Here is a 12,238-nt window from a genome sequence, read left to right as displayed (position 1 = left end):
TATAGTATTATAACGCGGCCATATACTGACAATATTTTCTTTTAAACATTATTTGTAGCTTTGTTATTAAATGTTGCAAAACATGACTGCAATGGAGTACTAAATACATGTGCACACCCCTGAGCTCTTATGAGTATAACTAATTTTAAATATCAATAAAATATACTAATAAAATAAAGCAAAATTTCAAAAATAATAATATTCTAATGTTGTTTACAATTTTAGGAGATATGTATTATTGAAATAAAATGTATAACTTTATTGTCACTTTAATGGGACAGTATACTTTTAAAAAAATGGTCAAATGTAATTAAAAGTTTGATGTAGACAAATTTTGAAAATAACATGCATTAGTTATTTTTCTTTTAAACAATTAAAATTGAGGAAGAAACTTGCAGTGGTTTGACTGCATATGGAGACGATCGTCCTATTCAATAGTTTGAGAAATAGATTTTCTCAATCATTCCCTAACTGTAGTGTTTTTACTGACAGCCTTCCTGCTGTAACTGTCTGTGTAAATATGCTTTGTGCAGTACTATGTGCAAACTACAAGCATAAAAATAACATTGCAGGATTTGTTATTAGTAAAAAGCAGGTCTGTTTTTACCTAAGCGCATCAGGCACACTGTCTAGTCACAGCGTGCCTGATGTGCTTAGGTAAAAAACAGACCTACTCAGTCTAGCCAGAAGCGGTGGTCTGTAAAATTAATTTTCGTAGGTAAATGCTTTAGAAAGCTGGCACTAGGTTAATGTTTTATAATTTTGCACTATGTGCAGAATTATATAACATTATTTGGTGGGTTTACTGGCACTTTAATGTTTTTTTTTAATTATTTATTTTATTACGCTTTCTATATATTTTTCAATTTCTTTCTCTTTATTATCTCTCTATTTCTATTCATTTCTTTTGATCTATCTCTATTTCTTTTTATCGATTTTTTGTCTATTTATCTTTATATATTCTTTCTATATCTTTCTTTATATCTTTCTATTGTTTTATTTATATCTTTCTCTTTATTTCTATTGTTTTTTCTATATCTAACTTTATTTATCCCTTATTTTTTTTATTTAGCACTTTCTCTATAATTTTTTTTAACTATATTTCTTTTTATATCTTTCTCTATTTATCTTTCTTTCTATTTCTATTTCATTATCTCTTTTTTTCATCTTTAGATATCTTTTGCATTATTTCACTACTTCTAGTTCTTTCTCTCTCTTTCTTTATCTATTTCCGTATCTCTATATTTCTTTCTATGTTTTTATATATATATATATATATATATATATATATATATATATATATCTTGTTTATATACAGGTATATTGATACTTTTTTATTTTGACTTTTCTACTTCTATTTTTTGTATTTATTATTTTTTTATATATTTTATAGGCACTATCGCAAAATAGCGTACAAAGCATTACATATCAAAGCACATGGATAGCTGGGACCAAGAAATCAAAAAGTAATTCCATCATTTGTGTTCTCTCTTATTAGACAACATTTCCCTGCCCTTGAACAAAGTTATCTTGGTTTTATTAGTGTTGAAAATGAAGGTCCTGCTAGCGAAATGTTGTGGGATTATTTTTTTCAATCTTTGAATATTAAAATGTGATTTAAAATATTAAAAAAATAATAATTATTATTACCAGTCTGCTGTTACTCCCCCTCAGTGCATTGCGCATTTGACGTCCTCTCCAAAAGCTATAGTAAACAAGCTGCCGGATGAGCTGTGCCTGATGACTTGAGTGCACGCTATATTTCAATACATTGTATAGCTGTTGCACTTACTTAGATGCCGTGGATGCCCTGTATTGCCTGCTAAACCTTAAAAATACATCACCTTTAAAAAATCCCTACGTGTAATAAATGTCAGAGCTTTAACTGCAGACATCGTGACTGTAAGATTGATGAGACAGGCTGTAGAACCATACCGCAAAATGAGCAAAGAAATCACTTCAGCTAAACTTCTCAGCCTGCTTGTAACCTGATGCAGCAAGACCGGGTAGTGAGCATGTCATAAATACAGAGGTAAGAATTTCAGCTCCAATGATTTCTGTTTTGTTTCAGTCTTGCTGCATCAGGTTACAAGCAGGCTGTGAGAAGTTTAGCTGAAGTGATTTCTTTGATCGTTTTGCAGTATTGTTCCTGTCCCAGTCTCATCAATCTTACAGAGACATGTCTGCAGTACAAGCTCTGACATTTATTACATGTAGGAATTTTTAAAGCTGATGTATTTTTCTGTTTAGCAGGAAAAGAGGATTAGTGCAGGCAAAGTTCTAATATACATTTCACATAATAATTTACATATAGCCTATGATTGGAGGGTGGGCATGCTAGACTAAAGCACAGCTCAGCCCTTTCCTATGGGAGTGTCAGCACTGTGGATAATACTCACATGAGAAGGAATAAAAAGCTAAAATTTACAAAATGTATTGGTAGCAAGTTTAACTATATAGGTCTAATGTCTTTAGTCACTTTATTTCCTTTAGGAACATAGACTTGTGATTGCTGTGTAAACTGGCCCTTTAAGTTATGCATAACTGGCAACATGAGAGAGGTGAATAAAAACACTTCTTACTGTGACTGAAGATCAGGGGAATGCGGATAACTTTGAGAGGATTCCCGATCAGGAAAGTAGTTAGGTTGTGGAGCTGGATAATACCTTGCAGCAGCGATCGCTCCTCGGCATGTGACGTCACAGCCAGTCTCTGGCAATGCTTCATGAGTCGGAGTGGTAGAATTGACAGTGGCAGCAATGAAAGGAGGCTGGAGACAGTCAGAATCTGACAGGTAAGAGCTGTGGTCGGAGCAGCGTTTTAGATGTCAGTTTGCTGCAAGTTTGAATAAGTTACACCACAAGTTTAGAAGGCGATTTAGGATATGAATGTTAGGTAGCAGGAACAGGCTCGATTATATCCTACCAATGCGGTAGCGTAGGAAACATTACCAAGCAATGAGATGTGTGGGAGGGAATTATTTATACAGGAACGCTGTGAGAAGCCCTACCACTAGTTAAAGGAACAAGTAGAAAGTATTGACATTACAGTGTGTGTGTTGTATGAGAGTTTATGTGGTGTGTGTGTTGTATTAGTGTGTGTGTGTTGTGTGTTTTTTATGTGTGTGTCGTATGAGAGTTTGTGTGTATTGAATGAGAGTGTGTGTATTGAATGAATTTGTGACGTGTGTGTGCTGTGTGTGTTATATCAGTGTGTTGTATGAGAGTGTGTATTGTATGACAGTGTGTGTGGTGAGTGTGTGCTGTGTGTTTATATAAGAGTGTGAGGTTTGTGTGTGTTAAATGAGTCTGTTTTATGTGTGTGTTGTATGAGCGTGTGTGTTATATGAGACTGCGGTGTTTGTGTGTGTTATTAACTTTTAAAACACTTTCAAGTTTGACTCCAATCAGGAATAAAGTATGCACATATTTTATTCACTTTCAGCAAATTTAAAGCTATTTTGTTTTATTTTATCTGACATTTACAATCCAAGCATAAAAATAGGGTGAAGGTATGTGGTATAACGGCACTGTGTTTTATTAAAAACATTTTGAAGAACCCTGAACTATTAATACTTATTTATAGAAATATTTTTTTAATAAAAACAGAACAAATGTTTGATTAAACATTGAAACAATAACTTTTAATTTTCATCTTTTTTGGAACACTATTTCAACATAGGATTCTCTTTTATAAAAAAATTTTTTTATAAAAAATAAAAAAGATGCTTTTTTAACAATGTTCATTTATTTGCAAATCTTGATTTTAGTTTATCTATTAGTAATTTTTTATCTGGATGTGGTGTGGAAATAATGTTAGGAAGTAAGAGTTCATTTTTTGAGATCCAAGAGTGTTCTATTTCTTCGGGCACTATTTTTACAATGTCAATCATCATTGATTCAATATGATCTTTCTTTATTGCCTCATAAATGGGACATATTTGCCATTTTTTTGGGGGGATTTTGGAAAATATGTCTTGAATTTCAAATCTCCAAACATAGAAGATGTTGTTTTGGGATATTTGATAGTCTCCTGCACTCAATCTACATTGTTGTTGTGGTCTAGAATGGCAGATTTAGTTCTCACTTCCATAGCATCCATCTGAAAGTGTATGCGTTTGGGCCTGTACTTAAGAATTAGACTGTGGAACACTTCTAGATTTCCTGTATGACAAAATTTTGAAAGGTGTTTTATATCTTTATCAATTCGAGGATTACATACAATTTATTAAAGTTCACGCATACAGCTGGATTCTTTCATCAACCATTTTCTTTTTCTTTGCTCATTTTTCATCAATAAATCATGATGACAACTCTAACAAATTGTCCATGATCCCAGCAATGTATATTTGATGTATGCATCAATACAGATCTCCATATTTCTGTCATCATAACTTAATTTCCTTTGGATAACATACTCGCTGTCCATAGATGGTTTATTATAGCTTGAATCCATGGGTTAAAGTCTGTGCAACTTTTTTTTTTACTAACCACTATTAATTTTTTTTCTCAAACTTTTTCCATAGTACCAAATATCAAATTCACGGAAAATTATTCCAACCGAAAGTGTATGCGTTTAGGCCTGTACTTAAGAATTAGACGGTGGAACACTTCTAGATTTCCTGTATGACAACATTTTGAAAGGTGTTTTATATCTTTATCAATTCGAGGATTACATACAATTTATTCAAGTTCACGCATATAGCTGGATTCTTTCATCAGCCATTTTCTTTTTCTTTGCTCATTTTTCACCAATAAATCATGATGACAACTCTTAACAAATAGTCCATGATCCCAGCAATGTATATTCGATGTATGCATCAATACAGATCTGTCAGGGTGCCAGGAATCAGACTGAGACAAGAAGTGCAAAAATAATCACACCTTTATTAATAACAAAAATAGTAAAAAGTCCACAAGTCAAATAACAAGCCAGGAGTCAAAGCCAGAGCTAGTAGTCAGACGAGCCAAGTCAGGAGCCAAAGCGAGTAGTCAAACAAGCCGGAATCAGGAACAAGGAGAACAGCAATGTCAGGAACAAGCCAGGGATCAGGAACCAGACGAGACGTCAGACTAGCCAGGTAATACATAGAAACTCACAAACAGGTCTGAGACAACGCAAGGGCAAAGCATACTGGACAGAGGCCCTTTAAATAATAAGTGATGACATCACAATTCTGAGACTGCAACCAGTCCCACACGGATAATGTACAACAGTTCCATAACAGCGCGTGCAGGAAATGAGCAGCACCAAACACTCTGAACCAGATTCAGAAAGAAAGGTGAGTAAAATGGCTGACAGCAGCACATGGCAAACAAAGCAGGGAAAAAACCCTGACAGTACCCTCCCCTCAATGACCCCTCCCCCACGGGAGGACAAAGGGCTTATTAGGGAAACAGGCATGGAATGCACGGAGCATGAACATCAGAGGAGGGAACCCATGGACGCTCCTCTGGACCGTAACCCCTCCAATGAACAAAATACTGTATGCGACCCCTGGACATTCGAGAGTCAATAACGCTGCCGACCTCATGATCTTCATGGTTGTCAACAAAGATAGGATGGGGACGAGGCAACACAGTGGTGAACCAATTACAAACCAATGGTTTCAAGAGGGAGACATGAAAAACATTGGAGATGCGCATTGAGGAGGAAGGTCAAGAGCACAGGCCACAGGATTGACCTGTCAGAGTATCCGAAAAGGACCAACATAACGGGGAGCCAGTTTATTGGAAGGCACATGAAGGTTCAAGTTGCGGGAGGACAGTCAAACCCTCTCACCAACCTGGTAGGAAGGCACGGGCAGACGCCTACGATCAGCCTGAAACTTTTGGCGCTGCATAGAACGATGAAGGCAATCCTGAATCTGCACCCACTTGAAACGGAGTTGCTGAAGATGCTCCTCCAAAGCCGGAATTCCCTGAGACATGAATGAATCGGGCAACAAGGATGGTTCAAACCCATAATTCGCCATGAACGGGGATAACTGGGAGGAAGCATTAATAGCACTATTACGAGCGAACTCTGCCCAAGGTAACAGTTCAGACCAATTATTGTGATGATCTGGACATAGCAACAGAGGAACTGTTCCAGAGCTTGATTAGACCATTCCACAGCCCCATTGAATTGAGGGTGATATGCAGAGGAGAAGGAAAGCTGGATCCCCATTTGAGCACAAAAGGAACACCAAAATCTGGAGACAAACTGGATACCCTGGTCCGACACTATCTCCTTGGGTAACCCATGTAAACAGAAGACCTCCCGTGCAAAAATTGAAGCAAGCTCCTGAGCAGTAGGCAACTTCTTCAAGGGAATGCAATGTGACATTTTAGAAAAACTGTCAACCACCTTTAGGATAACAGTATTGCCATTGGAAACAGGGAGCTCGACAATGAAGTCCATGGAAAGATGTGTCCAAGGATGCTCACCATTAGCAATAGGTTGAACAAGACCCACAGGTAGATGTTGAGGAGTCTTATTCTGTGCACAGACTGAGCAGGAGGCAACATATGCAGCAACATCAGAACAAAAACCTGGCCACCATAATTGTCGAGTGACAGACCAAATAATTTGGTTTTTGCCCGGGTCACCTGCGGCTTTAAGATAGTGGTAAGTGTGCAATAGTTTAGTTTGAGGATTCTCAGGTACAAAGCACTTACCACTAGGTTTCTCAGAAGGTGCATTGGTTTGTGCAGCCAGGATCTCCTCCCCTAAGGGAGAAGTCAAATTAGTATGTATGATGGGCAAAATATGGTCAGGAAGTATAACTGGAATAGGTACAGACTCCTCCTTGGACAGAGGTGAAAATTGACGAGAGGGGGCATCAGCCCTAACATTCTTACTACCAGGCAGGTAGGAGACCACATAATTAAACTGAGACAAAAATAGCGCCCATCTGGCCTGTCGGGGCGACAAACGTTTTGCTTCGGATAGATAAATAAAATTCTTGTGGTCAGTAAGAATGAGCACTGGTACGCTAGTACACTCGAAAAGGTGCCTACATTCCTTGAGTGCCAAAATTATGGCCAGTAATTCCCTGTCGCCAATTTCATAATTGCACTCCGCCGGAGACAATTTTTTAGAGAAGAAACCGAACGGATGCAAGGAACCATCAGGCGTAGAACGTTGAGACAAGAGGGCACCTACTCCAGTCTCAGACGCATCGACCTCAAGAAAAAAAGGCAGGACAGGGTTAGGATGAGCCAGAACTGGAGCGGCAGCAAAGGCAGTCTTAAGACTCTCAAAAGCCTTATTGGCAGTAGGTGACCAATGGAGTGGATCATTCTCCTTACGGGTCATGTCAGTGATAGGTTTGACCAAGGAAGAAAAGTTTTTAATAAACTTTCTATAGTAATTGACAAAGTCCAAACAACATTGAATAGAGCGAAGACCAACTGGGTGAGGCCACTGCAGGACTGCAGACAACTTGTCAGGATCCATGGAGAACCCTGCAAAGGAGATTACATAATCTAGAAAGGTTACTTGAGTCTGACGGAACTCACATTTCTCGAGTTTACAAAACAGGTTCTCACGTAGTCTCTGAATTACCTGTGTAACATAGGAACAATGAGCCTCAAGAGTGGGTGAGTGTATGAGGATATCATCTAAGTACACCACAACACACTGTTGCAACATATCTTGTAGAACATCATTAATAAATTCCTGGAAAACAGCTGGAGCATTACATAGGCCAAAGGGCATTACCAGATACTCATAATGCCCGCTCCTGGTGTTAAATGCTGTTTTCCATTTGTGGCCCTCCTTAATCCTAACTAGATTGTATGCTCCTCTCAAATCAAGTTTAGAAAAGACTGTAGCTCCCTTGAGGCAGTCAAAGAGTTCCGTAATGAGCGGAATAGGGTAAGCATTCTTAATGGTAAGACGATTAAGACCCCTATAATCGATGCATAGTCTTAACTCGCCACCCTTTTTCTTCACAAAGAAGAAGCCAGCTCCTGCAGGAGAGCAGGATTTGCTGATGATCCCCTGTGACAGAGCATCGACAACATACTCCTCCATAGCATAATTCTCTGCAACCGAGAGAGGGTAAACCCAGCCCCGAGGAGGAATGGCTCCGGGTTGCAGGTCTATGGCACAATCGTAAGACCGGTGAGGAGGCAACGTACCGGCACGCACCTTGTCAAAAACGTCTTGGAACTCTCGGTACTCCTCAGGCAATTGAGATACCAAAGAAGTGCACAGGACTTTGACTGGTTTCCGAAGACAAGTGGAAATACATTGCGGAGACTACGACAAAATTTCAGACCTACGCCAGTCTGGACTGGGATTGTGCTTTTGGAGCCAGGGATAACCCAGAACAACCGGAAAATGCGGAGAGTTAATCACCTGGAACTGGAGGGTTTCAAAATGGAGAGCTCAAGTAAAGGACAACCGTGACCAAAGGTTTTTCTTTTAGCGGTTCGGGGACGAGTAAACCACCCAAGGGGCTTTGTGTTTATTTTAACTGCACTCTGTTAATTTCAGACTATCTACTAATTGATATTTTTATTTGTTGTTGTAACATTTGTTTTAACATTTGGGACATATTGTGGGAAGGATGGGGAAGGGATTTATACCATATTTAGTGTAAAAAAGTGGCTTATCTACCATAATATAGGGCAATACAGGACACAGTTCCTAAATAGAGGCTCTTACATTTACCGAATATCATTTATTTTTCCCCTCCTCCTCATATGTGATAAACAACCTAAAATCAGCAACATTGAAGTACTTTATACAAGTCACAGTTAAAGAGTTGTGTTTTAACTATTTTTCTGGCACGCTAGATACAACTTCTATTTCTGCTGCCTCTTTTAACTACAACTAGTAAAAGTTAAATTTTAAGTGGAAAAATATAAACTTTATGGGTAGAAAGAATATACTTTTCCCTATTCTCTTAATAGGTTTTTTTTTCTTTGATTTAAATGTTGTAATATGCTCTAAGCACACTCCCAGCCAGTTACCTCTTTCTATAATATAGACAACAAGGTCAGCTGGGAGACATTAGCATTTTTGCCTTTTCCAGCAATTCTGGGATCACTTCCCTTTGTTTTGTTATAAACCACCCAAGGTTTGCCCCCGACAGGACCCTAGGTGTGAGCGTTTAATAGGCTGTGTAGGAAAAAACTTTAAAAGGTGGCCCTGTAACCTGCAATAGAGACAGAGCCCCTCCTTCCTCCTAAAGGCCCTCTCCGCCACGGATAGACGCGTAAATCCCAACTGCATCGGCACAGCAGTACCTGGTGACTCAGGACCAGGAGACATGGGAGGAAAGGGAGACATGGGTGGAAACGGCAATGTAGAAGACAACAGTACAGGAGGCTTCCGCAAGTGCTCCTTGAAAGAGGGCCTCTCTCTGAGTCTGATGTCAATTAGGATTTAAAAAGACACCAAAACCTTGAGATCCTTTGGTAAATCTCTGGTAGCAACTTCGTCTTTAATCACATCAGAAAGCCCATGAAAGAAGGCAGCAACAAGGGCTTCATTGTTCCTACCAACCTCTGTGGCAAGCGTACGGAACTCAATGGCATACTTAGCAACAGATCTCGTACCTTGCTGAATGGACATGAGTCGTTTGGCAGCAGAGGAGGAGCGAGCCAGAACATCAAATACCCTTTGAAAGGAGGCCACAAATTCAGGGCAATTAGAAATCACAGGTTTATTAGTCTCCCACAAGGGATTAGCCCAGGCAAGGGCCGTGTCAGAAAGTAAAGAGATGAGAAATCCCGCCTTAGCTCTGTCAGAGGGAAACGCCTGAGGTAACATCTCAAAGTAAATGCCCACCTGGTTCAAAAACCCTCTGCACCGATTAGGATCGTCTCCATAATGCTGAGGTAGAGGTGCAGAACTGGACATGCTCCTGGTAGGACTAGGTGCAGCAGCGGAAACAGGAGCAGCCATAACTTGTGGGACACTCTGGTCCAAATGTGCAGTGCGCGTTAGCAGGGTTTGCAGGGCTAGTGCAAATTGATCCAAGCGGTGATCCTGTTCATCAATCCTGGAAATGATTGTAGGTAAAGGTGGATTACTAGCACCATCAGGATTCATGGCCCTTGTGTAATGTCAGAGTGCCAGGAATCAGACTGAGACAAGAAGTGCAAAAATAATCACACCTTTATTAATAACAATAATAATAATAAAATGTCCACAAGTCAAATAACAAGCCAGGAGTCAAAACTAGAGCTGGTAGTCAGACGAGCCGAGTCAGGAGCCAAAGTGAGTAGTCAGATGAGCCAGAATCAGGAACAAGGAGAACAGCAATGTCAGGAACAAGCCAGGGACCAGGAACCAGAATAGATGTCAGACTAGCCAGGTAATACACAGGAACTCACAAACAGGTCTGAGACAACGCAAGGGCAAAGAATACTGAACAGAGGCCCTTTAAATAATAAGTGATGACATCACAATTCTGAGACTGCAACCTGTCTCACACGGATGATGTACAACAGTCTGGCCATAAGAGGGCTTGCAGGAAGTGAGCAGCACCACACACTCTGAACCAGATTCAGCAAGAAAGGTGAGTAAAATGGCTGACAGCAGCACATGGCAAACAAAGCAGGGAAAAAACCCTGACAAGATCTCCATATTTCTGTCATCATAACTTAATTTCCTTTGGATAACATATTCGCTGTCCATAGATGGTTTATTATAGCTTGAATCCACAGGTTAAGGTCTGTGCAACTTTATTTTTTACCAACCACTATTAATTTCTTTCAATAGTGCCAAATATCAAATTCACTGCAAATGTTTCCATCAAAAAGTATATGTGTTTGGGCCTGTACTTAAGAATTAGACTGTGGAACACTTCTAGATTTCCTTTATGACAACATTTTGAAAGGTGTTTTATATCTTTATCAATTCGAGGATTGCATACAATTTATTCAAGTTCACGCATACAGCTGGATTCTTTTGTCAGCCATTTTCTTTTTCTTTGCTCATTTTTCATCAATAAATCACGATGACAACTCTTAACAAATTGTCCATGATCCCAGCAATGCATATTCAATTTATGCATCAATACAGATCTCCATATTTCTGTCATCATAACTTAATTTCCTTTGGATAACATACTCGTTGTCTATAGATGGTTTATTAAAGCTTGAATCCACGGGTTAAGGCAACTTTTTTTTTTTTACCAACCACTATTAATTTTTTCTCAAACTTTTTCCATAGTGCAAAATATCAAATTCACGGCAAATGTTTGGATACTCCTCTCTCATCATTTTTTTTTTTTAAATGCTTTATTGAAAGATAAGAGAATTAACAGCAAATAAAAAAGAAACATAAGTAATGTTTTTACAGTTCACATCACATATTTCTTACATGAAACCATTAGAGGGTATAAAGCTTTATCTAACCTGATGTGGGTCAGTTACTACAGTTGTACCGACCTACGGTAATATATTCATCACATTGTCTCTCAGTTTCCTTTCATGCCGTAAGACTGGCATGGATTACACTTTGTAACTGTGTAGGGTGTTTAAATTAACACATTATCCAGAAAACAGAAAACAAATAAAGGTACAGAAAATGAAGGTACACATCCTTATATGTTATAATTGATTAAGTAATATTACATTAATATAGATATCAATATCAATCCCAAGATCGAGGTCTGCGACTATTTTTAAAGGGTTTTAACTTTTTAGATTGTCTGGGTCTAACCGCTATGTTGTCATTTAATTTCTAGGCCTTTATGCCAGATGGACATATTCTTCCCAAAATAAGAGCATTGCATAATAGAAATCTAGTCTACCTGTCTTTTGATAGTGATATTTCTCAAGCCCTAGTATTCTGGTCACGTTTTGCTTCCAGCTTTGTATTGTGGGTATTTGAGGGGATTTCCAATAACGAGGTATTAGTTGTTTGGCTCCACTAAGCATTATATAGAGTAACATTAATTTATATTTACATTTCAGTTTAGGGGGTTAATTGAATAGTAGGACCAACGGATCCAGTGGGATCTTGAGATTTAGGGCTATTTCTATTTCTCTATGTAACTCTTTCCAGTATGTTTGAAGTATCTTGCAACCCCACCAAATGTGGGCCAGGGTTCCCTGTTGACCGCAACCTCTCCAGCACATGGGGTCTGCTTGTGGATATATTTTAGCTAGTCTGCATGGGTGTAGGTACCAGCGACATAAGATTTTCATGTTTGTCTCGGTTATAGACATTGAGGAGGGTGATCTACCCATTTGCATAAATATTGTATTCCAATCTTTTGGTGAGATTTCCCGAC

This window comes from Bombina bombina, chromosome 1, assembly GCF_027579735.1.
Source record: "Bombina bombina isolate aBomBom1 chromosome 1, aBomBom1.pri, whole genome shotgun sequence".
In the NCBI taxonomy this organism is placed as follows: domain Eukaryota; kingdom Metazoa; phylum Chordata; class Amphibia; order Anura; family Bombinatoridae; genus Bombina; species Bombina bombina.
Note: the sequence above shows the minus strand (reverse complement) of the source record.